The sequence below is a fragment of the Tupaia chinensis genome, unplaced genomic scaffold (genome assembly GCF_000334495.1).
Source record: "Tupaia chinensis unplaced genomic scaffold, TupChi_1.0 Scaffold140965_1, whole genome shotgun sequence".
NCBI lineage: Eukaryota > Metazoa > Chordata > Mammalia > Scandentia > Tupaiidae > Tupaia > Tupaia belangeri.
In genome coordinates, this window is record NW_006200834.1 from 32,307 (window position 1) to 39,207 (window position 6,901).

The following is a 6,901-nucleotide window of genomic DNA, read 5'->3' on the forward strand; positions in this document are numbered from 1 at the left end:
TTAGTTTTGTCTGTCTACTCACTGTTGGTGTATCAAAAAAGTATAGATTTCTCTGTATTGATTTTTTTTTAATCCTGAAAATGAATTTATTCATTGCTTCTTGAAATTTTTTTGTGAGTTCTTCAGCATTTTTTACGTATATAATCAGGTAGTAGCAAATAGAGATAATTTGACTTCTGTCTTACGTATTCGAATGCCTTTTATTTCACATTTTTGCCTGTTTGCATTGGGTAGGACTTCCCAAACTATGTTGAAAAGGAGTAAAGAAAGTGGATAATCTGGTCTTGTTCTAGTTTTCAGTGGGAAAGCTTTTAACCTTTCCCAATTCAGTATATTAGCTTTGTTAGTATTGAGAAATATATACCTATTTTGTTGAGTGTTTTTTATTATGAAGGGAGGTTACATTTTATCAGATGGTTTTCTGTATCAATTGTTACAATCATGGTGTTCATTTTACCTTTTGTTAATGTGATATGTCGCTTTGTTTTGTTTTATCTGTATTGTGCCATTCTGTATCTTTGAGTTAAAGCCTATTTAGTCATGATATATAATCTTTGTAATGTGCTATTGGATTTTGACTATTTTGAGTATTTTTGTATCTATATTTATCAATGATATTATTCTGTTATTTTCTTTTTCAATTGTGTCCTTGTCTATTTTTGCTATCAAAATTCTGGTGGCTCTGGAGGGTTCCTTTCATTTAGATCTTTACTAGTAGCCTGCATTTGCCTCATGGTAAGAGATACTGAGCATGTTTTCATATGCTTTTTGGTCATTTGTATGTTTTCCTTAAAGAGTTGTGTGTTCAGTTCATTGGGCCATTTTTAAATTGAATTGCTAATTTTTTTGTGAGTAAGAGGATTGAGTTTCCTGTACATCCTGGTTATCAGTCCCTTATCCGAGGCATAGTATGCAAATATATTCTCCCATTCTGAGAGTTGTTTTCTTTCATTATTATTTCTCTTACTATGCAGAAGCTTTTAACCTTCTGTAGTCCCACAGGTGTATTTTTGGGATAATTGCCTGCACTTAGGGTCTTATTTAAGCATTTTTTGCCTACTCCAATGTCTCAGAGTTACCCCTGTTTTCTACTATTAGTTTTATAATTTGAGGTTTTCTGTTTAGATTTTTGATTCATTTCGATTGTTTTTGTTAATGGTGAGAGATATGGGTCCAATTTCACTCTTTTGCAGGTGAATATTCAGTTTTCCTAGCACTGTTTGCTGAAGAAATTGACATTCTCCCCCTCCCCCAGAATTGTCTTGTGCTCTGTGTAAAAAGTTAGTTGGCCATTTTTTTTTAACTTTATTTCTGGGTTATCTGTTTTGTTCCACTGGTCTATGTGCCTGTGTTTGTGCCATTATCATTTTGTTTTGATGATTACAGTCTTGTAATACATTTTGAAATCAGGAAGTGAGATGCCTCCTACTTTATTCCTTTTGCATAGTATTGCTTTCTGGACATGGGGTTTTTATGATTTTCACTTTTGTGTATTATATTCGATCTGTTTTTGTGAGTTTTCATACCTTTCCTTGTTGAGGTTTTTCACTTTGGTTTAGTCTATTTCTGATTATTTTATTAATATTGTTATTATTATTGTGGCCATTGTAAATGGGATTGCTTTTTTTAATTCTACCTGAGTCTGTTCATTGTTGGCTTATAAAAATGATATGGATTTTTGTATGTTTATTTATATTCTGCTACTTTATTCATTAATCACTTCTAGGGTTTTATTTTGTGTGTATGAGTGGATTATTTTGGGTTTTCTAAGTATATGTATCATCTGCAAATAGAGATAATTTCACTTCTTTGCTTATTTGAATGTCTTTAATTTTACTCTTTTGTTTGAGTGCATTGGCTAGGACTTCCAGCACTATGTTGAAAAGCAGTGGGGAAAGTGGGCAACTTTGTCTTGTTCCAGTTTTTAATGGAAAAGCTTTCAGCTTTTACATTACTTTGTGGTGTGGCCATTCTCCCTGGGGAGTGATTTCTCACTTTCCCTCTCACTATCTCTGTCTGTCTCTCCCATTGGGGAATTCATACACCTATAGCAAAAACCCTAGAAATAAAATAAGATAAAATAAAAAGGTAGCATTCAGAAGTGAAATCATTAGGATCTGGGCTCTTGTTTGTTGGGAGATTATTACTGATTGAATTTCATTTCTTGTTACTTGTCTTTATAGGCATTCTCCCTGTTTTTGAATCAGTCTTGGTAAATTATGTGTCCAGAAATTTTTCCTTCTTATCTAGGTTTTCTTGTTTCTTGATTGCTTATATTATTGTCTTCATGACCACTCGTATTTGTCTGTTGTAATATTGCGTATTTGATGACTGATTTATCTGTATACTTTTTCTGTTCTTGTTTAGTGTAGCTGATGACATGTCAATTTTATTTATCCTTTTCACTTTGGGGTTAATTTATTTTCTGCATAGTTTTTGTTTTTTGAGAGATTCTTGCATTAGGGTATATGCACTTGCCAAAGAGAGGCAGAGATAGTGAGAGAGAAAGTGAGAAATCACATCCCCTTCCCCCCTCCCCCCCCACGCAGCTAGGATGTACACACTGCAATCCCTTCTCCATTCACCTCCCAAGATTTTGGGCACACATGGCTGGTGTGAGTGTCAAGCTACTGGGTCCAGGACTCTAACCATGGCTTGTTATGTGGGAGTCCAGTGAGGTAACCGCTACACCATATGCTACCTCCTCTGAATAGTTGTTTTATTCTCTATTAATTTTTTTTCTCAAATCCGTTTTTTTTCTGTTATTTTTGTTGTTTTTCCAGTTTCTGGAGATGTGTTGTTAGGTTGTCTGCTGCCTTTTTTTTTTCTTGAGTGCTAATTGTTATGAATTTATCTCTTATAACAAGTTTCACTGTGTCTCTTAGATTATGAAAACTTGTATATTCATTATTATTGGTTTCAATTTACCTTTTTATTTGAGTTTTAATTTCCTTAGTGGTTGTAAAATCATGCTATTGTACATTGTTTAGTTTCTCTTTGTGCATTTTGAGGATTCTTTCTGTAGTTGATTTCAAGTTTAATTCCATTGTGATCAGAAAAGATGAATATAGTTTCTATACATTTGAATTTGTAAAGCTTTGTTTTGTGTGATTCTTTGAAAATGTTCTTTTGGGACTGAGAAAAATGTGTATTTTTTGGTGGTTCTGTGAAAAGTTGTATACATGCCTATCAAGTCTGTTTGATATGGTGTCATTAAAATCCTGTATCTCTTTGCTTATTTTTTGTCTAGGTGATCTGACCAGAGAAGACAGTAGGGTGTTGAGATTGCCAGTGATTTTTGTGTTGTAGATCTAGGATTCTTTCTTTCACATATTTGGGTGCTCCACTGCTGGGTGCATAGATATTTATAAGTGTTATATCTTCTTGGTAGATGAGCCCGTTTAGAATTACATAGTGTCATTCTTTCTCTGTTCTTACAATTTTTCTCTTGGAGTCTATTTCATCTGATATCAGTGTCACAACTCCAGCCTTTTTTTGATTTCTATTTCCATAGAATATCTTTTTCCAACCCTTTACTTTCAGTCTGTATATCTTTTTTTGTTTGTTTTTTTTGTTTTGTTGTTGTTGTTGTTGTTAGAGAGACATATTTTTGCTCTACGGTGTGTGCTCTCACTAGAGAGACAGAGAAGCAGAAAGCTAGAAATTACCCCGCAAGTGAGATGCTCACACTGTAGTCCCTTCTTCTCCATTCTCTTGGGATTTGGGGTGCACAGGCACATGCACCTGTGTGAGTTTTTTTTTGGTTGGTTGTTTGATTTTTGAGTGGTTTTTGCTATAGGGCACGTGTGCTTGCCAGAAAGACAGAGAGGGACGGAGAGACAGAAAGCAAGAAATCATCCCCCAGGGAAGATGGCCACGCCACAATCCCTTCTTCTCCACTCTCTTCTCGGGATCTTGGGCACGCATGCACATGCACCCTGCCTGAGTTTAATCCACCATGTCTAGGACTCAATCCACAGTCAACTACATGGGAGTCCAGCGACATAGCCATTACGCTAACTGCTGGTCCTGAAAGGTTTCAGCCTGCAACCAGTTGATCCTCCTTGTCCAGGGAGTGTTACGGCAAACCCAGTGAACCACAAAGTCAGTTCTTGATGCAAAATACAAGAGGCTTTATTGCTAGCGTGCTAGGACTCCACTCTCGGTCATGCAAGACACGGTAGCGAGTGAAGCCCCAAACAAAGGGGCATTCAGATTATATAGGCACAAGTCCATGGGGTGAGGGGAGGAAAGAATGAGGAAGTAAGATAAGGGCTTTCAGGGTAATTTTATGGCGACCCTGAAGCTGTTTGCTCGGGCAGGACAAAAATGTTTTTCTTTACAGATGTTGCAACTAAGTCTGATTTGCAGAGACATCTGATCTGGGTTTTCGGGGTTAGCAGAAGTGGGGGTGGGGGGCAGGGGATGTATTTTACAAGGGTCCAGGCTTCCTGCAAGGTGCTAAGCTAACTTGCAAATGGCTCCGGGCTTCCTACAGGGAGCTAGTAAATTGCCCCAGGCTTCCACAACTTCAGCAGTTTATCAAGAGGGCGGCATCACTTTAGTACAGAAGCGAAAGAGGCAAAGGTTAAACTTTTATCTTTACAAAAACAGGATAGACACAGTTTAATTTTATTCTTACATTCCCCCATTTTGCATTTTTGGCAAGGAGTTTTAATCATAAAACTTATGTACCCATAATCTATTTTTGTCAGGTAAAGTCAGAGCCCCCATGTGTGGTCCTGCTCCCAGTCCTGAAGGGCTTTTTTTTTTGTGAAGTGAAGGAAATATTTAACGAGTTACACCACTGAGATTTACAGAGGTCACTGGAGGACCAATTAAATGTTACAGTAATTGAATCCCAGGAGGAGAAGGGTCTCCACCTGGCATTTCCCGTGGTTTTGCAGCCCCAAGCCTGACAGAAGAAACAGTCCAGCCCCCCACATTCTCGCACCTGAGCCGGGGATCGCCCATATTTAGGACATACATAGAATTTGGTTGTCTGGAGAACTTTTCGTTGGACAGAGAGCATTTACAGCTGGCCAGCTGAGGGCCGCTTGGGCAGTTACCAGTGGGGGGGCTCTGGGCTGTGGGAGGACCTTTTAAGTGGGGTAGGCCTGTTCCCCAGGATCTCATATCTACGGTGTCTACACCAACAGTGAGCAGGCAAAAATCGGGGTGTAAGGTGGGCCACCATGTCCTGGGTGGCAGAGATATTTCAAACTAGTTGTCTGGTTTGCGAGAGGATCTGCCAGGTTAGTAGCTGGGGAGCATGGGGGTTGGCACTACTTATCGTCGGTAGAGTCGTCAACAGGAGTAGGGCTGTTGCAGCGGATGGGAAGCTTGAGCGGATGATCCAGTTTTTCCACCTTCCAAGTTGGGTCTGGTGGGAGTGCTGGCTTGACATGGGAGGCATGGATCCAAGCTGGAACTGGTGAGGCACTTGTGTGTCTCCCGGCTCATAGGCCTCTGTGAGTTGGTTTCACACCTCTTTTTGTACTGCTTCAAGGGCCTTTAGCCTGGCGTAGAGGGATTGAGAAGAGTGAGAGCTGGAGAAAGGGAAATGCATAGCAGTAAGTGGGGGCGGGGGTCTAAAGGAGTCAGGTTAAAGGGTCTGGTAGTGTTCTGTACATGGAACAGGGCGAAGGGAAGGAGGACTGTTCAGTCTTTTATACCAGTCTCTAAGGTTAATTTTGTCATGGCCTCTTTTAAAGTTCTATTTATATGTTCTACCTGTCCTGAACTTTGGGGTCTATATGCACAATGTAATTTTTAATTGAACCCCACCACCCTGGCCAGTCCCCGACTAATCTGAGCGACAAAAGCAGGGCCATTAATAAAAACGCTAGGGAGTTTAACAGCACTAAGGTCCAAAGTCCTAAGCATCCTCTGTTCTTGGCACAAATTGGTAGGTATGCTGCTTATCTTTGTATTTGTCAAGGTCAGGCTCTCCAGATGGACAGTTCCAGTCAGATTGGGGAACCACTGCACCATGCTCGCACCCTGAATGACTAAAGAATGCAGATCCAATAAATTGTGAAATGCTGAACTCCCCACAAAAGACAGAGGATTGTCATCCAGTTGTATGGTTCTTAACAGTAGATTACTACCAAATGTTCCATCAGGGATGACAGAAATAGAATTACTGTGAAATCCTAGCTCTTTCAAAGACTAGGAAGGGATTTAATAGCCTGAGGAAATTTTCCTAAAATTATAATTTAAGTCCAAAGTCTCTAAGTTATCCAGTCCATCAAAACAGTGTTGGCCCAGGCTTTTAATTTTGTTGTTATGAAGATGCAGAACCACCAGGCTGGAAAGGTTGGTGAACACGAAGTCAGGGATGCTCAAGATCTTGTTGAGGGCCAAGGTCAGCCCCTGCAGAGTCAGCAGGTTGCTCAGGGGGTGCATAGGCACCTCCATCAGGCTGATATCCAGCCACAAATGGCACAGCTGAATGAGCCCTTCGAAACTGTCCTCGGGGACCGAGGTGATGAGGTTGGCATCTAAATGCAAATAACTTTAAAGCACTCAGTCCTGGAATGGCTTCGCTGAGTACTGTTTTCAACTGATTGTTCTGGAGGGTTAGAACTGTGAGTTCTTTCAACCCAGACAAGGCCTTTGGGTGGATAAAAGAAAGGTCGTTGCCAGCCAATTGTTTTTCTAGGAAAGGAAAGTTCTTAAATGCATATTCTGGTAATTGAGTAATGTTCATGCTGGTATCTAGCGTTTGGGTGAAGGCGCTGAGCCCCTCCGGCAGGGCCGTCAGCCCCTTCCCGGAGCAGTCCACCTGACGGTCGCCGTTGCAGCTGCAGGGCGCAGCACAGAGAGGCGGCGCCGCGCTGCTGGACCCAGCCGAGCCGAGCAGCCCCAGGGCGAGGGAGGAGAGCAGCCCGAGCGGGCC

At 40.6% G+C, this 6,901-nt stretch overlaps 1 pseudogene; it reads right to left on the reverse strand.

The window, feature by feature from the left end:
* Positions 1 to 5,772: 5,772 nt before the first annotated feature.
* The window catches only part of LOC102497363 (leucine-rich repeat-containing G-protein coupled receptor 4 pseudogene), a 1,425-nt pseudogene continuing 296 nt past the window's right edge, over positions 5,773 to 6,901 (reverse strand).